We start from the raw sequence: 27,148 nt of genomic DNA, 5'->3' as shown, positions 1-27,148 counted from the left end.
CCTCCATGCCTACTCTGGCCAATGCCCTGTTTCCAGGTATGATTGACAGGCAAGCACTTTCCCAGGTCACTCAGACCTTATTGGGCATGTCCAGTCCCTTTCCCAGGCTCTGTGGGAACCAGACATGGAGAGTGTTAAACTGAAGCTTCCTGGAAAAGCTGTACAAATGTCATGCCTATATTATCTGGCCTTCCCTTCACTCCTTTCCTGTTGATTAATAACCAGGTTATTACAACGGTATCACATCCACTACTAAAATGTGTGTGTGTGTGTGTGTGTGTATGATGGAAATTACAAAAGGGGAAAAAACTAGGGGTGTGACAATCAAATAGAATGGAAAGCCCAGAACTAACATATTTGTTCAGGGATCCACATATGCTTCACCTGGTAGGAACATGGTTAAGAGATAAGTTATGAATTTGGACTAAGAGTTACCACATCTTGAAGAGCCATATATGCCCTAAAAGAGCTTTGGCATTTATCAAGGACCTAGGCAGGAAAATGGGGAAGCTCTAAACAAGGGGGGGGGGGGGGATGACAATGCTTCAATTGTCTGCAGTGTTGACAATGGACTAAATAAGGGGAAAGACTAAAAGCAGAATCAGGAAATGGTTTTATAATGGTTTATGGAAGAAAACTGGTATCCTAATCCGAAAGGCATTGATGGAATGAAAACAGTGGAAAGACTTGAAAGGTAGGAGGGAAAAGAAATAGACTTTGATGACTGGCTGTATATAGGGACTGAAGGTCAAAGAAGGCCAATGGTAATTTCTTAATTTTGGATTTTGGTAACTGGATTAATGCTGTTGCCATTGACAGAGATGAACCAGGAGGGGAAGTTTATGGAATTTCTTGATGAAAATGTTCAGTACAGAGTTGGATACGCAAATCTTGATACTAAGAAGAATGATTTGTGTAAGCAATTTATAGAAGAAATGGAAACAATTAGGATAGATGAAAACAATTTAGGAATGATGTAGAAAACACAATGAAGATGATATTGTCATTCACAGTTGCACTAAATAAAAAGAATCTATGAAGGAGTTTATGAAGAAATTATCAATTTATTAATTTTTAAAAAGGAGTAAAAACTGTAAGAACTGGCACCTTGCTTCTCCTATGTTCAACTTGAGAAGCAAGTAAAATTTCTGATAAAAAATATTTGGAAAAATAAATTACTATACAATCACTACTATGTTACTTAAGTGACTAATTTATATACCCTCATCTCTCACCATTCCTTTTTTGACTCTTTCCTGTTTTTCTTTTTTTGCCAGAACCTTAATACCAGTTACATCTCAAGGTTCATTCCGGCTTCACGATTTGTTTTCCTCAGACCCATTTCCTGGATTATCTCTTCAGAGCTGGCATATTTCCAACTCTGACATATTTTCTGAGGTTCAGAGTCACGTCTCTGGAGCTACCTAGAGAATATAGTCAATGGTATGTCTTCCCAAATCCCAATTTAATTTGTCCTCTTCCCCAAAACTTTTATATAGAGCTGGAATCACACACTGTTCAAGCTTTCTAGATTGGCTTCTTTCACTTGGCAATGGGCATTTAAGAAAACTCCATGTCTTCTCAGGGCTCAGTAGCTAATTTCTTATTAGCATTGAGTAATATTACAATCAGGCGTCCTCAAACTACGGCCCGCGGGCCACATGCGGCCCGCCGAGGACATTTATCCGGCCCGCCGGGTGCCGCTGCCTGTCCTGCTTAGCAGCCGACTCGTCCCGGTGCACATAGGAATTTGTTCATAGTTTTTTTTTTTAAACTATAGTCCGGCCCTCCAACGGTCTGAGGGACAGTGAACTGGCCCCCTGTTTAAAAAGTTTGAGGACCCCTGGAGATATATCATGTTTCATTTACCTACTGAATGACATGTTTACTGCTTTCAAGCATTGGGAATTTTGAATAAAGATGTTATAAACATCTGTGCTGGTTATTCTGTGGACGTAAGTTTTCAACTCCTTTGGGTTAATTCCAAGGAGCATAATTGCTAGTGTGTCTAGTGAGAGTATGTTAGTTTTATAAGAAACTGCCAAACTGTCTTCCAAACTGTCTATACCATTTTCATCCAGCAGCAATGAATGTTAGTTCCCGTTGCTCCACATCCTTGCCAGCATTTGGTGCTGTCAGTGTCCTGGATTTAGGCCATTCTAATAGGTATGTGGAGGTATCTCACTGTTGTTTTAATTTGCAGTTCCATGATGACCTATGGTGTGGAGCATCTTTTATATCCTTATTTGCCTTCTGTATATCTTCTTTGAGTAACTGTCTGTTCAAATCTTTGTCATTAAGTTGTTCATTTTCTTACTGTTAAATTTTAAGAATTCTTTGTATATTTTGGATCATAGACTTTTATCAGATGTGCATTTTGCAAAATAATGGTAATTTCTCCCAATCTTCTTTCTCTTGACACTGTCTTACAAAAAGCAGAACTTTTTAATTTTAATGAAGTCTAGCTTATTAATTCTTTCTGCCATGGGTTGTACCTTTGATACTGTATCTAAAAATGTTATCACCATATCCAAGGTTGCCTAGATTTTCTCCTATGTTATCTTCTCAAAGTTTTATAATTTTGCATTTTCACATAAGTCTATAATACATTTTGAGTTAATTCTTGTGAAGAATATAAGATCTGTGTCCAGATTCCTTGTATCTCTTTTTTATCTACCTGCTCTCCATCCTGATTACAATGTTCTTATTGTCTCATCAGCAATTAGGTGAACTGTTGCATCACCCACTTAATTTTGCCCTCTTTGAATTCATCTTCCACCCAGCAACCAGGATAAGCTATCTAACAAGCAAAGTATACCATATGGCTGTTTAAGGCCTCCTCTGGCTCCCATTCCTAAAAAATATGTTAGTCACATCTTTAGCACCTCATACAAAGTCTTTTGTACTCCCTTTCTGCCTCTCTAGTTTCAGCCATCATGACTCCCTTGCATGTCATCTGTAATTCACATCTCTTTGCATTCATGAATGTTATTACTTTTGCTTGTGATTCTCTTCTGACTCTTTTTTTGGCTAAGACTGGAGTCCTTCAAACTTCAAACCAACCATTCTTTTCCTAAGAGAGTATTTCCTGTACCCACAGTTTATTTTAAGGTCTGAACTCCTTCTTGAAGCCTCTATAATGCTCTATCACTCCTTGATATTAATGCTTCATAGACTTTATTGTGTTTATATGTCTATCTCTCCTAATAGACTATCATATCCTCAAAGACAAGGACAACATCAAAAAATGTTTGTAGCTTTCATGCAGTTCCTGGGTAAAATCTTTCCGGCATTTGCATTGAACGGAATTGAATAATGTAAATAATAATACTGATGCAGTACTACTATTACCCTAATCACCTACACCATTCTAAATTGTCTCTTGATCAAAATTTTCACCTTTTCTTCTTGTAACAGACTTTTGAGAACATAAGAAGAGATTAAAGAAGGGTATGAATTAAATTCAAGTTTAATGGTATCTTCTGCTCTCGGCTTTATTTTCCTTTTTCTTTTGTTTGTGTGTTTGTTTTTTGTTTCATTCTCTTTTTTACTAAGGTATAATTGATGTAGAACCTTATATTAGTTTCAGATGAAAACCATATTTCCTTTGAAAACCTGTTGTTATATGGTTGCTTTCTTATGCTTTCAATTGAAATGAATGATGAAATCTGGCGTGTGTGCTGAGAATTTGGAGTGAGAAGGTCAGTTTACTGTTCCTGGCTTGGAGTCAAACTTGCTGAATACCCTTGAGCGATTTCCTTAACTTCTTCACTTGATTGCATTTCCTGGACTATAAGAGATGCCTGTGAGCACTTCACGGGTGCCTCCCGGGAATCTTTATTTGGAAGGCAGTACAGAAATGTCCTTACTCACATCTCTTTGAGAGTAAGGGTCGTGCATGCCATCAAAAGCGAAGGAGCCTCCCCAAGAAGTTAAAAACAAGCAGAGGAAAGCTGAAATCAAGTTAGGTGATGGGTTGTAAGTCCTGTTCTGCTGTTTAATACAACCACTGAGTCTATTACCCCCAAAGCAATGTGGATCAGCTCAAAACAAGAAGGCTTTATTTTCCAGTCAATTAAGGCAGGCCAACCTGTGTGGCCACCCTACAAACTCACAGAATATGTTTTTGTACAGCACCATGTATCCTGCTTTTATGTTTATTCAGTCATGTACAGTAAACTTGCTTAAAAATGATTTTCCCTAAAAATGACAAGTTGTTGAAATTCACTCCTCCTTAATTACACACTTTCAACTACACAGACAGTTGAATACATAAAACCTACTTTGACAAGATATAAAGAAAGAAAAGAGCAGGACAAAATGATAAGGATTTTGAATTTAGAAAATGTTATTAAAAGTTATTTTACTGACATGAATGGTAAAATCTAAGCAAGTACTCCACATGACTTCTTTTTATTCTGACAATATTTTTTCTTTATTGATTAGGGTATTACATATGTGTCCTTATCCCCCCTTACCCCCCCCCACACCCCCTGCTCATGCCCTCACCCCCTGGTGTCTGTGTCCATTGGTTATGCTTATATGCATGCATACAAGTCCTTTGGTTGATCTCTCCCCCTTACCACCACCCTTCCCTACCTTCCCTCTGAGGTTTGACCGTCTGATCGATGCTTCTCTGTCTCTGGATCTGTTTTTGTTCATCTGTTTATGTTGTTCATTATATTCCACAAATGAGTGAGATCATGTGATATTTATCTTTCTCTGACTGGCTTATTTTGCTTAGCATAATGCTCTCCAGATCCATCCATGCTGTTGCAAATGGTAGGAGTTCCTTTTTACAGCAGCGTAGTATTCCAATGTGTAGATGTACCACAGTTTTTTAATCCACTCATCTGTTGATGGGCATCTAGGCTGTTTCCAAATCTTAGCTATGGTAAATTGTGCTGCTATGAACATAGGGTTGTATATATCCTTTCTGATTGGTGTTTCTGGTTTCTTGGGATATATTCCTAGGAGTGGGATTACTGGGTCAAATGGGAGTTCCATTTTTAGTTTTTTGAGGAAACTCCATACTGTTCTCCACAGTGGCTTCACCAGTCTGCATTCCCACCAGCAGTGCACAAGGGTTCCTTTTGCTCTGCATCCTCGCCAGCACTTGTCATTTGTTGATTTGTTGATGATAGCTATTCTGACAGGTGTGAGATGGTACCGCATTGTTGTTTTGATTTACATCTCTCAGATGATTAGTAACTTTGAGCATGTTTTCATGTCTGTTGGCCTTCCTTAGGTCCTCTATCGAAAAGCATCTATTTAGGTCCGTTGCCCATTTTTTGATTGGGTTGTTTATCTTCCTTTTGTTAAGTTGTATGAGTTCCCTGTAAATGTTGGAGATTAAACCCTTATTGGAGATAACACTGGCAAATATGTTCTCCCATGCAGTGGGCTTTCTTGTTGTTTTGTTGATGGTTTCTTTTGCTGTACGGAAGCTTTTTACTTTGATTGCAGTCCCATTTGTTTATTTTCTCTTTAATTTCCATTGCCCTAGGAGCTGTATCAGTGAAGATATTGCTTCGGCATATGTCTGAGATTTTGCTACCTGTGGATTCCTCTAAGATTTTTATTGTTTCCTGTCTTACATTGAAGTCCTTTATCCATTTTGAGTTTATTTTTGTGTATGGTGTAAGTTGGTGGTCTAGTTTTATTTTTTTGCATGTATCTGTCCAATTTTCCCAACACCATTTATTGAAGAGACTGTCTTGACTCCATTGTATGTTCTTTCCTCCTTTGTCAAATATTAATTGAGCATAGTGGTTTGGATCGATTTATGGGTTCTCTATTCTATTCCATTGATCTATATGTCTGTTCTTGTGCCAGTACCAGGCAGTTTTGAGAACAGTGGCTTTGTAGTATAACTTGATATCTGGTATTGAGATCCCTCTTACTTTGTTCTTCTTTCTCAGGATTGCTGCAGCTATTCAGGGTCTTTTTTCATTCCAGATGCATTTTTAAAATATATATATTTTATTGATTTTTTACATAGAGGAAGGGATAGGGAGAGTTGGAAACATCGATGAGAGAAACATCGATCAGCTGCCTCCTGCACGCCCCCTACTGGGGATGTGCCTGCAACCAAGGTACATGCCCTTGACCAGAATCGAACCTAGGACCCTTCAGTCCGCAGGCCAATGCTCTATCCACTGAGCCAAACCGGTTAGAGCCCAGATGCATTTTTGAGAGTTGTTCTAGGTCTGTGAAATATGCCGTTGGTATTTTAATGGGGAGTGAATTGAATCTATAGATTGCTTTGGGTACTATGGAAATTTTAATGATGTTGATTCTATCAATCCATGAACATGGTATGTTCTTCCATCCATTTATGTCTTCCTCTATCTGTTTTTTCAGTCTCCTGTAGTTTTCTGAGTATAGGTCTTTTACCTCCTTAATTAAGTTTATTCCTAGGTATCTTAATTTTTTGGGTGCGATGGCAAATGGGATTGTTTTTTTAATCTCTCTTTTTGTAAGTTCACTATTGGTATACAAAAATGCCATAGATTTATTGGCATTAATTTTGTATCCTACTACATTGCCGAATTCACTTATTAAGTCTAATAATTTTTTGATGGAGTCTTCAGGGTTTTCTATGTACAGTATCATGTCATCTATGAATAATGACAGTTTTACATCTTCTTTTCCAACTTGGATACCTTTTATTTCTTCTTCTTGTCTAATTGCAGTGGCTAGCACTTCCAGTACTATGTCAAACAGGAGTGGTGAAAGTGGGCATCCCTGTCTTGTTCCTGTTCTTAGGTGAAATGGTTTTAGTTTTTGCCCATTGATTATGATGTTGGCTGTAGGTTCCACTTGACTTCTTACATAAATGCTACAAATTCTTTGAATGGTTTTTCTTTTTCATTGTCATCAAAAGAGATAATAGAGTTCTCAGGAAAACCTTTAATTTGTCAGAAGTACCAAGACTGTCATAGCCTAAATCATGCATTTTCCTATACTCTGAATTAGGTACAAATTCAGGATACCCTTTAACTTTATAGCAAAGTAATATAAGAGAGAAATATTTGCATATTGCTTATAAATAATCCTGCAGATTAAGAACAGCTATTCATCACCAGTAACCTCTTTTTTATATTGTCACAGAAATAAAGAGAGGGTTTTAAGATAGAAAAGACTTTCCTAATTTAGTTACAAAGTTAAATATATCTCCTTTATGTATCCACATGTTCAGGCTCTATCAAAACATTTATTGGCCCTGTGCCTTCTACGAATTGTTGCCTGAGTTAGCTTTGGAAAACTATAAATGATAAAGTCCACAGTATAATGAAATAACTTGGATGGCTATACATTGTTTAAAAAAACACAACTATACATTTATTCTAATAATTGAATCTTTCATAACTTGCTCTTAATCTCACATACTTGACATCCTTTTTAAAAAAAATCTTACAAGGAAGTTCTTTTCTCTATTAGTGAACATTTTCACCCCTGAGATATTATTTCAAGGTCTGGATCAGGCCCATATTTCAATCCTCCTAGGTCTTTCTTTTCTCCCATAGCGCATTGACTAATTCCTATGATAATACTTATCCCACCCCATCTTTGAGAACTATTCATAAAGTATATGAGTATAATACTCACAATACATAATACTTGCAATACATAGAAAGCTACAACTCTAAATGAAAATTAGGTCTGAAAAATCCAGTGTTTAAAGTTGCTGACATAAGACTCCATGCTGAGGGTATAGAACTTCATTCACTCACCCATCTAGTCACTGCTTACTGAGCACTGTTTCAGGGGTGGGCAAACTTTTTGACTCGAGGGCCACAATGGGTTCTTAAACTGGACCAGAGGGCTGGAACAAAAGCATGGATGGAGTGTTTGTGTGAACTAATATAAATTCAAAGTAAAGGAGCGGAGGGGAGAGCAAGAGAACCCTCCGCTCTTTCGGCTCCGTGGGCCGGATAGAACAGCCGAACAGGCCGGATCCGGCCCGCGGGCCGTAGTTTGCCCACGGCTGGTTTAGATAGTTAGAACTTCTTTTAAGTTACCAGTGATCAAAACCCATGAGTTTGCTCAGGAAGGATCTTCGGAAGACTACACAGTTATTTTATTTAATCAAAGGTAGCTAGAGACAATGAAATTGTCTTTAACATCAGCAAAATGTTTTTAATGAAAATTAAGTTGTCGTTAATGTTAGCAAAAATTATTAAATGAAAATATTCATTTCTGATAAGTGTGGTTAAACAGATATTCTCATGCACTATTTTGAGGGCATAAACTGATAAAATAGTCGAAATTATATTTTTGTTATTAAGAGCCTTATTTTGTATTAACAGCTTTAAAATACTGTCTCATTCTTTTCTTTTTTAATCCTCACCTAGGGATATTTTTCCATTGATTTTAGAGAGAATGGAAGGGAGAGAGAGAGAGAGAAACAGCTATGTGAGGATGCGAGAGAGAGACATAAATTGGTTGCCTCCCGCACATGCCCTGACCCCAGCAGGGGATCGAGCCCGCAACCAAGGTACATGCCCTTGACCAGGAATCAATCCTGAGACCCTTTGGTCAGCAGGCTGATGCTCTAACAACTGAGCCAAACTGGGTAGGGCAAAATACTGTTTCATTCTGATGCAATAAAATTAAACAAAATGATTTTTATTTAGGTACTAATCTAAAGTCAAATTTAAAAATTTATGTCACAAAATATGCACATGCACACACACACACCCTAAAAATTAAATGCCTCATAATAGGAAAAAGATAATTATGATATATCTTTAAATTAGAAGATATGCAGAGAATTATTTCCTCCTTCCATTTTAGTAATGAAGAAACCAAGACTTGTTCAACACGTACTGAGCATTCCTTCGTGACAGTATGCTCATGCATTGTTATAGCATTTAACCAGAAATATGAAAATCTGTCCTCAAGTAACTCATATTACCAGGAGAAAGAACTGACAGCAGACACAGCAGAATGTCTACACTATGCCATGCTGCTTACAAGGCAATTTCTTCCTCTGTTTCACTTCTACTCAGGACATCACTGGGAGGTGAGAACGGAGGCTCAGATTTACACCGCCAAGAAGTAGCAGGGCCAGCATTCCAACCTCCACTTATCTGATTTTAATGCCAATGATATTTTTCCAAAGAGATTTGTGAAATGTAGGGGGAATTTCCAGTTCTTTCTTTGGTTAAACTCACCTTGGGGGTACCAACCCAATCTAAAGTTGCTACAGGAATGTTTTAATTAATGATTTGGGGAGGGGGTTCATTTTATCCTTTTAATATGTTTTTAAAGGTGTAAAATTGACCTCAAGGCCTTCGCCCGGGGATAGATATGCCAACCACTGGAAAGGTTGTGCTGGAATTGAAGAGAACAGTTCCCTAATGGAGTGTAGAGCTGCAACTTAACGAGAACATTTATATAAGCTCTTGGAGTGAACTCAGTGCTCACTGGAACTCTACTGTATTCAGCTTTTGCTCTTAATACACACTAATAACTCAGAGTCCCCCTAGGAGAGCTGGAGAACTTGGTGTTAAATAAATAATATGGAATTAGTTTCTCTGGATTCATTCCTGATTGTCACAGCTAACGAATTATTAATCCTAAGATTTATTTATCAACGGTAAAGTTGGCAGAAAAAAGTAAAATATGCCATCATTCAAAATTTAATGATGTAAACAGCCAGATTCACTCCAGTCTCACTAGGCTAACTTGCCAGTCTATGGCCTGCGCCAATCATAATAAGCAAGGCTGACCTCATGCCAAGATGGTGGAGCAGAAAGCCGAGGCTATTACAAGGTTTCCATTCTATAATTTTGTGTTAGGCTGCTTTACTCCTTGCCCCGTGTAAATAAAAGGATTTTTTTTTTCACATATGAGGTATATTGAGTTCAGAGACTGACTTGGATAAGCACTCGGCTTAGACTGTACAGCTGTTTATGTTCTGAGAATAGACATGTGAAGGCCTTGAGTGCTCTTCTGAAAGGTTATGATTAAGTTTTCCATCTAAAATTTTTTCACTGATAACAATATAGCCTAAGGTTTTGGCATTCCCTTATCAACATTTCCCAGGAGAAAGCTTCACCCCAAATTCATCAACCTGAGTATGGACACGTGTGAAAAAAGAACTCGTCACTGATATTTGGCCTTCTTAACTTTCAAATTTTGATAGAAATTATTCTGTAAGAAAAAATTTGTAACTGAATATCAAGAGAGAATATAAGCCTCTTCAAGTTCTGTTTCTCCTAGTGATTTTGTCTCAGAGGCTAACTACTACTCTAGGAACTGATCCTCAGCTTTATAGATTTCATCTCTTCTCCCAAATAAGATGACACATCTCAGGTGATCATATTTTTACATATAACATTTTCACAGTAAACTAATAAAATGGCAGGATTTTAGTTTCCTCAATCATAATGGCATACTAATGATCAGAATATTTATTGCTATGGTGAAATACAGCTCTTCCCAAAAGCATCAGTTAAATGCCTAAGACACAAAGAGTAAACTTAAGGCTGCTTGTTGACCACAGAACTTGAACAAATGAGCCGGAATGCCCTTGGGCTGTGCTCCGCTCCTCAGAGTAAACGATCTTTGGTCCACAGTAGAGTACAACATTTCCACTTTAAGAATTCTTTTTTTTTTTTTAAATATATTTTATTGATATTTCACAGAGAGGAAGGGAGAGGGACAGAGAGTTAGAAACATCGATGAGAGAGAGACATAGATCAGCTGCCTCCTGCACACTCCCCACTGGGGATGTGCCCGCAACCAAGGTACATGCCCTTGACCGGAATCGAACCCAGGACCCTTCAGTCCACAGGCCGACGCTCTATCCACTGAGCCAAACCGGTTTTGGCAAGAATTCTTATGTCTTCCACCTACCACTTCATGTCATGGTATTGAGTGATTAAACACTGACAAATTTTAATATGCAATAATTTTAATTAGGAATCCATTTGAAAATGGGTACATGACTGCTTTCTCTACCTTTATTGATCCACCCATTTCCTTTACAAAAATGAATTGGCAAGGAGTTGAAAATTCTTGTCATGTATTCCAGAAAGAAACAGGTCATACGTGGTTAGTAATCTCAACTCAAATTTCAAATCTGGTCCAAAGGCAAATGTTTAATTATTGGTATCAGAATACCGCCTAAACTCAACTGAGAAAAGCTGTATATTTCTTAATTTCACTCATGTGACCAGAAAATATTAACAACTTGATTCATTTCATTCCAGTTCCACAGATATTCACTGAGCAGCCACTGCAGGCCAACCATTGTATTAGCCACTGGAGTGTGAAAGCAAAAAGATGAATCTGTTATCCTAGCCAGCAAAAAACCATTGGCACAGGGAATAAATTTAAGGTTAAAAATTTCAAAAGCTGCATTTTTCTCTATAATATCTTATTATCATAAGAAAAAGTATATCTTCTAGAATGTTTATGTTTTAAGATGAAAAAAATTTAAATAACATGATTAATTATGCATTTTATAAAAAGTTTATTTTTCCAAATAAACCAAAATTAGAGGATAAAAACAAAATACAGAGTGTGAAAAACACCCATGGTATTAAATTATCATTGTCACTCAAACTGGGATATCAAATTTCAAACATTTATTCTGAGTTAAAAATCACATATACATATTGAACAAATATTATGTCTGTAATTTGAATTTTACCTTTTTCTAAATATTCCATAAGTAAAGCAAATAACTTCTATGCATTAAAAGCAAATAGAATAAGAAAAATTCGATTTTGGTGTGAACATTTGGGGGTTTATATGGAGCATTAAGAAACAGATGGAAGTTATGGGCCACCTCTGCATTACATTCTGCCTTACTACCTTTCCTGGCCCCCCTCAGTTCTCTCCATGAACCCTCTATGGATTATGAACCCTGCTTCAGGCATTAACTGTAATGCTCACCTTCGCACAAGATTATGATACCTGACACCTGCTGGCACACTATTTTAATATTCCTGTTTCAATATCCCCATTATATCTTCATCTTTTGGTCCTGACTAATTTCACTTACTTGCCTTAGAAAGACTGTGTCTCAGCCCAGTCATCTCAATTCCATGCTCTGCCTGACCTTAGAGCCCTCTGGCCATGCAGAGCCAGTTTCTAGGACACACCAGTTTGATATTCCTCACTGTGGTATTTCCATCCCCACAGCCTTCTGAGACATTATAATGATCATAAATTTGTAACAGTGACAAAGAACAAGGGACAAACAAGGCAAGGAGACTAGTTAGAGCTCCATTTGCATCATCAAGGTGAAAGATAATTAGAGTTTGAACTAGGGAAACGTTAGCCTTAACAGTTGTTGACTCGCTTGCCATCACAATCCAGCTGCTCACCCGATTTCCATCTATTTTCCTACATCTTTTGAGGCACCAGATCCTGGGTCTTTATATGGTGCAATTGCAAAGCCTGAGTTACTGTCCATTAATTATTAACCTTTTCCATATTCTTATAATTTTTGGCTTTATCTTTTTTCTAGTTCAATTTAAATTGTCTTGAAAAGCATTACCAGTAATTGTCATCTGCCTGTAATGGCTGGGATGAAATATACAACACAGTCACGCATTGCATACTGACTTTTTGGTCAAAGACAAATCTCATATACAACGGTGGTCCCATAACATTATAATGGAGCTAAAAATTTCCTATTGCCTAGTGATGTCATATCCATCCCAACATCCCATCACAAGGCTTTATTCACATGTTTGTGGTGATGCTGGTGTAAACAAAACTACTGCTATACAGGCGTATAACAGTACAGCACACACAATTGTGTACAGTACATAATACTTGATAATGATAATAAACAACTATATTGCTGCTTTATGTATTTACAATACTATACTTTTCATCACTATTTTAGTGTACTCTTTCTACTTATAAAAAGAAAATAGTTTGCTGTAAAACAGTATGACATGTTATGCCAGCAGTAGCTTTATATATCTTGGGTTTACCCAGTCTCTTGATTGAATCATTATTTTGTGCTTGATTTGATCTCACGTTGTTTTATAAATTCAGTGTAGCCTCAGTGAATAGTGTTAATAAGGTGTACAGTGGTGTACAGTAATTGTCTAGGCCTTCGCATTCACTCACCACTCACTGACTCACCCAAAGCTACTTACAGTCCTGTGGGGTTAGTGCCCTACACAGGCACACCATAGTTTATCTTTATACCACAGTTTTACTGTATCTTTTCTCTATTTATATATCTTTAGGTACACAAATACTTACCATTGTGTGAAAATTGCCTGTAAGTACTCAGTACGGTAACATGCTGAATAGATTTGTAGCCTAGGAGCAATAGGCTGTACCAGACAGCCTAGGTGGGTAGTAGGCTAGACGAGTGGTCGGCAAACTCATTAGTCAACAATGCCAAATATCAACAGTACAATGATTGAAATTTCTTTTGAAAGCCGAAAACCGACTTCTGCGCATGGGCCACGAAGTTTCAATCGCACTGTACGTGCGCACCCTCACGTGGCATTTTGTGGAAGAGCCACACTCAAGAGGCCAAAGAGCCGCATGTGGCTCGTGAGCCGCAGTCTGCCGACCACTGGGCTAGACCATCTAGGTTTGTGTATGTGCACTCTGTGCTGTTTGCACAATGACCTAATAACTCACTTTTCAGAACATATCGAGGTTGTTCTTTAATGGAGCATGACTATAGTGAATTAGCTTATACTAGAATTTGCATAAAGAGAACTTTAGAACCTCATTTTAAAATTCTAAATATAAAGTTTCCTGTTTTAAGGAAAATACATATGTAGTAGACTATGGTGGCTTTTGTTTTATCTTCCCAGGATGCCACATCATTTTCCTTCTACTGAAAAGAACCTCTTTCTTTTGGAGAACTCTTCCCCCATGCCATGAGGTTTAACTAGAGCTGTCAATCACAGTAACATACCTCCCCTCCCATTCCCCAGAAACCATGGCAATGGGTGGGTTACTTAACTTTGGTTGCTCAAGTATGCCCAGTTCATGAATAGCCATTTACCCAAGTCTATCCAAATAGTAACCCCCCCTCGGAAAAATTCCAGTAGAGATGGCAGAGAAGGCTCTCTTCCTCATGGGACCAGTGTGCTGAAGGAAATACACCTGAGATGCTTGCTGACACATCACCCAGCTATAAGATCATAAGAGGAAATCGGGCTACTTTACCAACAGCTTCATAGACAAGTAAATGTGAGACATAGATGGAAAAAGTAATTGAAAGCATCATTTGAGCCTCTAGCATCAGTGCTGGAATAAACATAAGGTTAAGAGTAAAATGTCTGAATTTCCATTTAATTTTAATCGATTTCAACAAATATCGATGTGCCAAATACTGTTATATGTTTGTGTGAGGAAGACTGGAATTAAATTGGTTCCAAGGGCTCGGTGCCTGTATACTCCCAGAGCAGGCACATTTCCTTTCCAAGCTTCCAGCCAAGACACAAACGTAAGGAAAGGTCCATGAGCCACTCGGGAGATGGCCACTATAATCCCACCCAGTCCCTATCTAGGACACTCAACATTCTCATAAGCACCACTTCCAACCATGGGTCTCAACAGGCTCCTTCATTTGGAGGAAGTTCATATTTTCCAAGTCCATGTCCACATTCCACTGCCCACAGTCCACACACAGATGTCAAAACAGAGAACTCCATCCCTGTGCCGAACGAACATCTTTCCCATCAAAAGCACAACTGTTCCAGCATCCTAGCCTTGTCTTACTGCCCTTCTCCATCTAATATGTCTGTTTAATCATGAAACTTCCCAGGAGCCCTAAAATACTAACAGCTAATCCATACCCAAGCAAAATAGAGGCTACTCAGAACTATTTCTGTAAAATGGGTAGGGGGTGGGGCAAACACCTTATCATAAGCACACTGACTGGCACAAGGTCAACGGGAAGACAGCTAGGGGAAGGTGCCATCTGACCCGTTCTACATTGCCTGTGTAATCTGACCAGTGAGAAGCAGAATAGCTCCCAGAACCTTTTCATTGTAATGAGTCATTCTCTTGCTTTTTTCAGACTTCTTCAACCTCCATTTAAGGCAATAAATTAGATACTTCAATTCTGCCTTTTGCTCTCAATCCACAGAGACTCCCCTCTTCACTCTGAATGCCAGGGCCCTTTCCTGGAGATCAAATTGAGGGATCTTCTGTGAAGCATCCTCTGGGTCCACTGGAGCAGGCCTGGCCCAGGGAAGCAATGGTGGGAACAGGCTTTCTGTCCTGAGAGCAATGCCGAGCACATTAAAAGCATGTGTCAATGTGAAGAATCCTGACTTCCCACAATTCATAGAAATGTCTGTACCACCAGAGTATTCTTCACACCTTCCTCTTAATTCAGGATCACACTCCAGGCAAGCTAGAAACTTGAACCTGAGTCTGTACCCATGTCTTAGAACTTCTGTTTTCGTGTATCCTATCTTGGGCCCCAGGGTCCTGTGCACTCTGTTGTTGTTTTTTAAATCAAGGACATTTCATTTCCTTATTTTGGGTTCCCTTGTGCTCATGCCATGCAGATCAGTGTCACTCTATTTCCACACTCCAGCCAAGGAAAGACCACCAGACCCCCTATTTGCCCAGAAAGAGAACTGTGTGTGTGTGTGTGTGTGTGTGTGTGTGTGTGTGTGTGTGTTTAAAAAGACTTCCTTTAACATTTTCACAAATATTTTGGATGTCATTGAACTAAATGGTTTCAAAGAGAGATGTTGCTACCAATGACTTCTTGGAGTCAATGACTATGGCTATGTCCATGTTTCTTTCTGTGAAAAGCAAGTGCATAAAACAAATTCACAGCATTGGAAGTGGAACTGGTGAAGCGGGCCTGGAAAAGACAAAGTGCTGATAGTTTCCAGAGATAGCATGTCAACACTATGCATTCTCTTCTCATATCCAACATCCAAAAGAAAAAAGATCAATTACCTCACACTCACAGAGAAAATATCTGTGTTTCTTCAATCACATGTGGGGATTGAGTGAACTGATATAGTTAAATATATGAATATTCCTAATATACGATAAATTAAGAATAAATATTCTGATCAGCCTATGTATGCATATACCTAAAGCCACTCACACCAACAGTAGACAGATACACATGCACAGAGAGAACTGACTCTGGGTTCCCTCAAAATCAGTATTGTCTTTCTTGCATCTAAGTTTTGCATGGGACTTAAAATCAAGATCAGTGGTTTTACACACTCATGCATTACTGGCAACCAATTGATGAATGTGAGTATGTCATTGGGGAGGGAAGAGAAAATTTAATTAGGTGTTCTAGGCAAATCAAGCCACCCACGAGTGTATTTTCTGGACATGGTGGTATTTGGACTGGCATGGCAGAGCTACATGATGTTATTTTCCTAAGTTAAGATTTTTTTTTTAACAAAAGTTTGACCAAAGCAGTTGGCAAAAATCAAATTTTATTTTTTCAGCTAAAGGGGTAGTTCAGAGAAGGCATCACTTGGAGTTGTCATGTATGAATGGCTGTAGGTTCATATGTTGGCTAAAATGGCACTACTAGAGTAACATTAAGAATCCTTGAGAGAAAAAAAAATTAAAACCTGGTGAAATCTGAAAAACTCTCCAGGAAAACTGACAATCTGTTTCATAGCCATTCCATTACTATTAATGATTAGCTCATTTTCCTAAGGAAAGAAGAAACAATGTTCCAGATGGCCAGGGATGAAAATGAGTGCTCACCAACATGAAATATATTAGACAGCGAGAGTCAGGAAGGTAGCCTATTCTATGTAAGCACTGCCCATGGTTCAGAAGAATTATAAGATGTGATAACTATCAAGAAATGTATAGCCCTGACCGGTTTGGCTCAGTGGATAGAGCATCGGCCTGTGGACTGAAGGGTCCCAGGTTCGATTCCGGTCAAGGGCATGTACCTTGGTTGTGGGCACATCAATTAAATATATTTTTTAAAAAGAAATTTATAATCAAAATTGGAGAAGGCTAAAATATGTAGCAAAGAATACCAGATGGCCCAATGGCACAGGAATGTTCTTTCTCACCAATTTTGCCCAGCTCATTATTATCCGTTTACACACTGGTCCTTCATGAAGTGTGGCCCAACCAGCCACATCTCCCTCAACCCAGGCCCAAACTGCACTAGGTGGCATTTCATTGTACTCTATGCTTATTCCTAATATAGGGGAGGTCACACTGTATCACCACGGTCTCCCCAACTAGGCAGAGATATTGAGGGCCATGTCTATCTTGTTCTCCCAGTACTTGGCATCACAGGCGGTGAGCGGGAGCTCAAAAAGTATTTGATAGATTAGTGTTGAATGCCATTAGAGGGGACCAAGAATAATGAAGGTTAAAGAAGTAGAAAAAAAAGTTATGTGGCAGATGTGGGTTTTAATATCTGCCAGTTGCAGAGTTATGGTAGGCAACTGTATCGTTTCTGCCCAGCATCCCCCTTTCCAGAGCAGAACTGCCCTTCCCTTAGCCCATGTGATTCTGGGATGCCTTCCCTTAACCATAGCCATGTGACCCAAGCTGTGTGCAGAAATCAAAGAATTGAACATACAACTCAACTACTGCTGATCAGAACCTTTTCTTGAAACGTACCACCTAGACCCAGGATGAGAGAGGGTTTTCTTCCTGTTAGACCTCAAGCTGTATGCCTGTGGGCTACTACCTTGTCCTCTGTGTGGGGAGAGCGCATGCAAAGCACCAGAGCAGGGCCAAGAAGAGAGGCAAGACGTACCCACCGGGGAACGGAGTCAAGGCCAGCGTCAGATCCAGGTGTGCTTCATTGAGATTCACAATGCATATTGTTTTGTGTCAGTTACAATAAAATGTGTTCTGCTCCTGGGAACCAAAAGAGCCCCATCTAATGCATTAAACCTACATCAAAGTGGATAGTAAACCAAGCTCTCCCACATTTATGTATTTTAAACCCCCAAGTCATCTCCTTTGATTGGTGTTATATTGCCAATATTATACAATGAGGCTCAAAGAGATAAAATATCTTGCCTCAACTCTCACGGGGAAGAGTGTGGGAAATTTACCTGGGTTCCCTGATTTCAAGGGTGATGCTCTTTTTTCACGGTTCACTGCAACTCTAGGATGGAATTGAGACTCCAGCTCAAATTTACAAAAGCACAAGACATCCTCCTCAGAGGATTTTAGCCCCAAATCTGCGGGGCTTTGTCCATGAATATATTTCTGGAACATCTAAGCAACGTGTGAAGGGGGGTTGATGACTTAGAAGCTGTGTAAACGAGAGGAATCATCAACAAGGAAATCTTGTGCACAAGGCACAATGTGGTGAAGCTCGAGCCATACAGGTTCAAGTTGCCTTCCTCGAATGACCTGTTTGAGTTTTAGGAACTGAGCAAAGATGGAAATATCCTTGTTTTTATTAAGAAATGTTTTCATCTCCTCTGTTTTTCATGGATTCTTTTATCTGGAATGGAAAAGAAGATATTAGCTAGGAAGGGCTGTTATCTAGAAAGATCAATTATTTATGTTAAATTGTTATGTAAAGGCAAAAGAACTTTGTTGAAGTTCAAAATACAAGATAAACTGGTTGTATGATCTTGAACAACTTCTTTAACTTTTGGTTTCCTGCCCGACCGGTGTGGCTCGGTGGTTGAGCGTCAACCTATGAACCAAGAGGTCATGGTTTGATTCCCGGTCAGGGCATATGCCTGGATTGAGGGCTTGATCCCCAGTACGATCAATGATTCTCTCTCATCTTGATGTTTCTTTCTCTCTCTCCCTCTCTTAAATTAATAAGAATATATTTTAAAATTTTTTATTTTTTCAGCTGAGGGGGTAGTTTAGAGGGGGGTTCAGACAACCCCCAACCCCCAGCACATGCCCTCACCCCCCTGGTATCTGTGTCCATTGGTTATGATTATATGCATGCATACAAGTCCTTTGGTTGATCTCTTAACCGCCCCCCTGCCCCTTCCCAAACTTTTGGTTTCCTCACTTGTGAAGTGACTATACTAATAATTACCCTCAGGATATTTGCAAAGATATGGATTAATATGTACAAACATGTAAAATGAATGTTAGAATAGTAAGAACCTTAGCTATTAATCTTGCTGGTGATATCACATTCAATATGATTTGTGACTATAATACTCTCAGATTGAAAGACTTTTTCAGGTAAAATAAATATTTTCAGTAACTACTTCTTTTGACTCCTCAAACAGAAACACATTTGCCAAGAGACCAGTTCTTTTGGGTGAATCTATATTTCCACACCTGTATGTATATTATATGCTATAGAGATGGAGACAACATGAATTCAATAAAAAACAGCTTTAAGGAAGATCTTTCATCTTAAATGGCCTACTATTATTTATACAATAATGAAAAAACTATTTAGTCACTGGCTAACCTGCCTTTGCATTTAGGAAACCATCCTATTGTACCTGTAGGCCTCTATCTTCTCATTTTTGTCAAAATACATGACCTGAAGTTCTTCAACCTGCAGGCAGAGCTCTGCTCAGGACCTAAACCAAAGTCGCTCTGCGTGCCAGTACAAAAGGACACGTGTGCCCGCCAACAGGTGAGGGCTGGCACTGAATTCTACTACCTGGCAAGGCCAGTGTGGCTCCCTGACCTGGATTTTCCTTCCAAATCCTTTCCTGCCCCCACACCTCTTCATGTTTGTCCAAACCGCGGGACTTCTCTGCCCTCTGGGGCTGGACTCCGGTCCTAAACCCATGATTTGGACTGATGGAGAGACTGAGTTCAGGAGGGAGGGGTAGGGAGAACAGTGCTACACATCTCCATACTTCCATCATTTCACCACCTCACTTTTACTGTCCTCTCCCCTGTCCTACTGCCTGCCTCTCCTCTGTCATGGGTTGAGTCTGGCTTTAACCCAGAGAGACTTGCCTGGAGTCAGGACTGTGTTGACTATGATTACTAGTATCACTGCAGCTCAGAACTCCTGCTACTCTAAACCTAAGGAGGGACCAGTGGCTCTCCATCTCAGGCCTGTTCAAACAGGAGTCTGCCACAGTCTTATGCACATTATGATTGGGACTTTGTTCCAATTCATGGGAGTCAACCCTACCCCGTGTGAGTCTCCTCCTGTGCTAGAGAAACAGATTATTTTCCCTATTTGTGTTGGCCTACTGTAAAACCCCTGCATGACCCAAAGCCAAGAACACACTAATTTTGAAAATATCCACACTAAATAGAATGTCTAAAAATAATTTATTTCTTTCATCAGTAAACAAGCTTTACTATTCCTATTAGCCATTTCTCCCATATTATAGAATGAAGAAAACATATTTTTAAATTATTTTAATACATAATTTTATTTTATTTTTCCATCTCCATTTATCCCCCCATGCTCTCCACTTCTACCCACCCCCCTACAGTTACCATACTGTTGTCCATGTCCATGAGTTCTTTCTCTTTATTTTTTTCTTTTTTGCTCCATCTTTCCACCCTCCAGCCCCACCTTGTCCCCAAGCTTCAGCCTGCTCTCTCTGAGAAAAAATCATTTTAAAGGTTCTATTTCTTCAAATCTAAAAGTAATAATGGTTCTGTGATTTAAAAAAAAAATCTAAGAAATACAGAAGAGTCTAAAGAAGAATATATGAAATTACTCATTATATCCGGTTCAGATAAAATAAATTTTCATGTAGACACACACGTGTACATTATATTTGCTACTTAATAAATAACAGTGTATCTACTTATAGATTGGTTTAGTCCTCATTTTGGTTCTCCATAAACTTCTATGAAAGGAAAAGGTTGATGGGCACATCAAATGTGTCTGGCAAAGAGCCTAGAATAGAAAGACAGAAAATTTGGGCTTTGTCACTGTTCTGTTGCCCTAAGTTACTGTGTGAACTTGGAAAAGTTCTTTGCTCTCTCTGATCTTTACTCACCTGTCATACAAGGGAACTGAACGGAATGCCCTCTAAGTTCTGTGTACGTCTAAGAACTAAGATGCTGTGGGTCTGTGACTTTCGAAATTTTAATGTTAAACTACTAAATAAAAGTTTCAGCGGAGGTATAACAAACTAGATACCAGATGCAAAAATTGAATGATGAGACAGAGCAACTTATTAGAAACAAAGTGTGTGGGTAGAATGGGGAGTGGGCTTGCCATCTGTTGTCCTAACAAGATCTTTTTCTTTTTAATGGCATGATGGGTATCAAGAAGAATGGAAGATAATGTAAGAAAAATAAATTGTGCCTTGATATGAGAAAGCTTAATTGCTAGGATAAAAATATGACATTCATTTGGATATACACTAAGTAGTTACTGATTTTTCTGACAAGCATATGGATATAACTGGGAATACTTAAGGAAGATAAATCTAAATTTCTTTTTTCACCATTGTTCCTGTTATACCAGATACATTTTATTTCTATTTATGTTGTTGAACCTGGAGGGGCACCGGAATGATCTCTCCTTATGGTTTTGTTACTTTTTAAAAAGTGTTTGCTTGATACCTGTGTGTGTGTGTGTGTGTGTGTGTGTGTGGCCTAAGAATCTTTATTCCTAAAATTGTCAGAAGGGCTTGTGTTTATTTTAATGCCTTCACTACACAAATTCAAGTTCAGTATTATAATTAGGAATCCAACATGATTTTCTGTTACCATTAAAATTCACTTGGTTGGATTGTTAGCTCTTATTAATTGCTCTTATTTTTAAAATTCTAATCAGAATCAAACTCAACTATTTTAATAGTCATCAGACAAAGTATCTATCCACTTAATCAACTGTTCCAAAAGACACAGGTGATCATTATAATGTATTTTCCTCAAATTTGAGATTGCACGCCATAATTATAAAAGTACTAGAGGCCAAATGCACAAAAGTCATGCAAGAGTAGGCCTTCCTTCCCCCTGCTGACGGTACCGCTTCCCTCCAACACCCCCGGCAGGCACCCAGGACCCAGGCTTCCCTCACAGCCTTGGCTTCGTCTGGAAGGTCATCCAGAAGGACGTCCAGAAGGATGTCCGGTCTAATTAACATATTATGCTTTCATTATTATAGATAGTTGCTACGTTATTTTTGCCAATTAATGTGATTTCCTCTTTTCATTTCATTCATATCTTTAATCCTTAGCTAATAAATTTCTCTTTGAATCCTAAAATATATTTCTTTTTCATACCTCATACCAAGTTTTGTTCTATTTCCAATGGATCCACCCCTCCACCCCCCCCCCCACACACACACACTGGTCTTTCAGCAACCCCATATGAAGTCAATCTTAGTACCCAATGTTATATGCTGTTTCTGCATCAAGCATACTCCACCCTTGAGTTCATATTTCATGAATGACATGATTTGTGTTTATAGGGCTGTGGGATGGGAAGGTGAGGAGAAGAAGGAAAGACTATGTATATATTCATGTAAGGAACTGGGCTTCCTTTGGGTTGAAATACCATATAAACACATTGTTGTTAGTAAAATTGAAGACCTGGCTAAACTGGAAAACCAGAGGTAAGAAAGACTTTTTGTTTTTAAATATGGAAACAGAAGAAGCCATAACTGAAAATAAAGTGGGGTTCCTGGATAGTCAGTCTTCTGTGTTTCTGGTTGGTAAAAGTCAATGGAATCCTTTCATAGCAAGCAGAAGTTGGCTGCAGGGGCAGCTGACATTGGAAACACAGCACAGAGCTCATGTTTTGTGGGGTTTATTGACTGCTTCCCAAACAGAAGAAATAAACAGAGGACTGGGTTTTTAATTTTAGGATCTATTTGCACCCTATTAAATTAGAGAACCCAAATGACGTCTGCCCGGAGGAACTCCTGGTGGCACCGGCGCTTTCTTTCCGACCGTGACAAAAGATGATTCAGTTCTAAGTAGGCACATGCCACTCCCTTGGCCAGAAGTTACCAGTGTCTGGGATGAAACACCAAGGAATACCTTTGCCATTGTGTCTGCGATAATGTCTCACCTTAGCTTTGCCAGCTGCTTAGCTTCAATTCTGCTTTAGGAAGTATATGCAAACGACTAGTTATACATTCAAAGTCGCTAGTCACCAAGGTTGTTCAACGGTGGTTTGAATTAGGGGGTCTACAGCTTCCTCCTCAAAATGAGACTAAGTGAACTTCATTTTGAACTTTGTTTTTTACAACTTATCGAACACTTTCTATATATATTTTCTTCTTACCTAGTTTAGATATTTTGTAAATATATTTATTATGTGTATTCTGTCATTATAATGAGAGCGCAAAGAAAAAAAAAGAACTTTTCTATACCTGTAGGGACCAGGACACTGCCTATTACATAGTAATTACAAAATAAACACTTTCATAACAGAGAAAAGGAACACAGACACCCACTGTGAACGCTGATATGCTTGACTTTTTAGCAACAGATTTGCTCTGTGTTATCTTACACCTTCTCCATAAGTAACTATTAACACAAAGACATACTAAGAAATCTATGAAGCAGCAGGAGGAAACAAATTGTAGATTTTTTTGTTCTCATAGCAGCTAATTTTTATGTGATTTCATGAAGTTTTACAGACAAATGCTTCCAGATCTTTTGAACACTGCCTTCAATATCTGAGTTACGTGTCTATAAATAAATCATAATCAGAGGATGGGAAATGATACCTGAATTTCTTTATTTTTAACATAATTTTTTGATTTCAGAGAATAAGAGAGAGGGAGAGGGATATAGAGAAACACCAATGATGAGAGAGAATCACTGATCAGCTGCCTCCTGCATGCCCCACATGAGGATCGAGCCCACAACCAGGTCATATGCCCTGATAGTGAATCTAAATGTAACCTCCTGGTTCATATATCAATGCTCAACCACTGAGCCATGCCAACCAGGCAGGATTTCTTAGTTAAATGTTTCTGCTAATGTAATATTGATGTTTTACTATTGTTTTATCTGTGTTGCAAAATAAAAATGAAAAAATTTTAAATAGCCTTTAAAAGACTGTGTTTTATTGTAATCTCAGAAAGACTTTACAATTCAGTGAGAAAATAAAATTATTTTTCAAAATAATGATTCAAGAGTCTTCCTCCTTGTCCAAACTGAGACTTTTTGAAAAAAATTATGCTTGTGGAAGTGTTTTCATGTTGTGGGGGCAGATATCCATTTATACTTAAACTAGAGGCCCGGTGCACGAATTCGTGCACCAGTAGGGTCCCTTGGCCTGGCCTGCAGGATTGGGCTGAAACCAACTCTCCAACATCCCCTGAGGGGTCCCAGATTGTGAGAGGGTGCAGACCAGGCTAAGGGACCCCACCAGTGCACAATTGGGGCATGGAGGGACGCAGGAGGTTGGCCAGCCGCAGAGGGACCACGGGAGGGCTCCAGGGCATGTCTGGCCTGTCTCACTCAGTCCCGTTAGGCCAGACCCCAGTAGCAAGCTAACCTACCAGTCGGAGTGTCTACCCCCTGGTGGTCAGTGCACGTCATAGCGACTGGTTGACCGTTAGACTATCTAACCCCTAGTGGTCAGTGCACATCATAGTGAGCCATTGAGCGGCCTTAGCATGTCATTAGCATATTATGCTTTGATTGGTTGAACAGCTGACCAGACAACCAAGCACTTAGCATATTAGGCTTTTATTATATAGGATGACTTCTTCAAAGACAGAATTCAAAAATTCACAGTAGTAGGTTTAATACAAAGAATATTTCATATATATGTGTTATTATATATGACTTAGACACATCTTATCATATACATATATACATATATATCACCAAAACTATGAACAACAAAAGAAAGAACCAATTGTACCTAACTGAAATTAAAACCTTTTGTGCATCAAAATATAGTATATTATCAAGAATGGGAAAAGTCAATCTACAGATGGCAAAAAGTATTTGAAAATATATTCATATATCTGATAAGGGCCTGGCATCCAGAATAAATAAAGAACGCTTACAACTCAATGAGCACAAGACATGTAACTCAACTAAAATATGGGCAAAGGACTTGAATAGCCATTTTTTCCAAAGAAAGTGTTTACTAATATCCATTCTTCCAAAGAAAGATACTAATGACAAACACACACTTGAAAAGATGCTCAGGATCATCTGTCATTTAGAGAATGAAATCAAAACCACAAGAGATACCACTTCATGCCCACTAGTATAGCTATAATCATAAAAACAAAAATAGCCAGGATTGGCAAGGATATGAGAAATTGGCACACGTATATATATTGCTGGTAGGAGTGTAAAATGGTGCAGGTGTGGTGAAAAACACTTTGGCAGTTTCTCAAAAAGCTAGAAACAAAGTGATCATATGACCTAGGAATTCCACTCCTAGGTACATAACCAAAAGAATTAAAAACAGGGAGTCAAACAAATACATATACACATATGTTCATAGCAGCACTATCAAAAGCCAAAAGTTGAAAACAGTCCTCCAATGGTTGAATGGATAAACAAATTGTGGAAAGTATATACATTGGAAAATTACTTCACCATAAAAAAAGAATAAAAGTTGATACATACTATAACATGCATGAACCTTAAAAACATCACACTAAGTGAAAGAAGCCAGACATGAAAGGTCACATATTGTAGGATTCCATTTATAGAAACTATTCAGAGAGGTAAATTCATAGAGACAGAAAGAACACTGGTGGTTGCCAAGGGACAGGGGAAAGAGGAAAGGGGGAGAAATAGTGTATTTAATATGTATGAGATTTTATTTTAGGTGATGAAAATGTTTTGAAACTATATAGAGGTGGTAGTTGCACAACATTGTGAATGTATTAAATGTTACTGAATTATTCATTATAAATGATTAAATTTATGTTAAGTCACTTTCACCTCAATGAATTTTAAAAATTGGTAACCTCAGAAAACTTTGATTTTAAAATATTAATTGAAAAGAGCAATTCTGCATTGTGGTGTGCTTTTATTAAACAGCTCTGATTATAATTTCTTCACCTCCCAGGCAATTTAGAGGCAAAAATAAGACATTCCAATTTTTTAAAAAATGCATATACCCTTTATTATTAGAAAAAAAAATACTTCTCAAAGACATTGATTTAAGTTTGAAGTCCAACTTACTATTTTTTTTTTCAGAAAAACAATAATATATTTGTGTCTCAGTGTCTTGATCTAAACAGCAGGAATAATATTACCTATTTTATCTACCCCACAAAGTTCATGTAAGGATTAAGCAAAACTAATTTGCATCAGAGTATTTTTAGAATGCTAGGTACATATAAATAAAATATATTATTGTATTCAGCAATACAATTAAATAGCCATTAATCCTGAGCTTTGAGATAACTTTAAGAAGCAAAAAACTTTCAGAAAAATGCAGCAACTAGCCAAAATATAATTTAATTAAAATATTTTATTGCCACTACTAGTATATATCACATAATATTCAATCACTTGAAATATGGTGAACAAAACACAGAACACACTGCCTTTGGGAGCTTATCATCTTGCTGAGAGATATTCCAGAGGGTGTGTGCTTAGAGCAGTGGTCAGCAAACTCATTAGTCAAGAGAGCCGCAGTTTGCTGACCATTGGCTTAGAGAATGAGGGCACATGTGTAGGGTTCGAAAGAGAGAAAAGAATTGGTTATTTTAAATCCTAAAGATACTGTTTCTCCTCCATGCATCTATGAGAACTAGCCTAATTCATAGCAAATGGAATACTAGTATATAGGTCTAAACATAGAGGGAGATTTGTTGAAGGTGGCGGGGGGTGGGAATGAGTCTAAACTTCAAAACCTCTAAGTCCATTCTGTTTAATTAAATGAACTCATGAGAAGCCATTCTGAGTCAAGGATTATGTGGAAATTGCTTTCTATTTGCAGGTGAGAGAATCTGAGTCTCCTGGTAGAATAAAAAGCCTAGAATGGGGATTAGAAGGATAACAAGGTCTAAAAAATATAAAGCAAATGGCTGGTGTTGAAGTCCCTGGGGAAAAAAACACATATTGAGAAATTCAAATAATGTGATGCCTAAAGAACTATGACAGGAACTTATATCAATTTTGAATCATTTTTGTTGTTTTGATATAAATGCTTTCCATTTTTCTAGACTGAGATAAAGTCTGCTACATGCACAATTTTTTTTAGCTTTTTAGGAAACTCAGGAAAAGTGATCTCTCCCCCCGCCGCTCCCCCAACATCTGTATTGATACGGAGCCAAGCGAAGAAAACAGTCCCGGAAGTGACACATGAGTGAAACTGAACA

The sequence above is a fragment of the Plecotus auritus genome (genome assembly GCF_963455305.1).
Source record: "Plecotus auritus genome assembly, chromosome: 11".
NCBI classification, from domain to species: Eukaryota; Metazoa; Chordata; class Mammalia; order Chiroptera; family Vespertilionidae; genus Plecotus; species Plecotus auritus.
The sequence above is the reverse complement of the archived record's forward strand: the minus strand, read 5'-3'. Positions refer to the sequence as shown.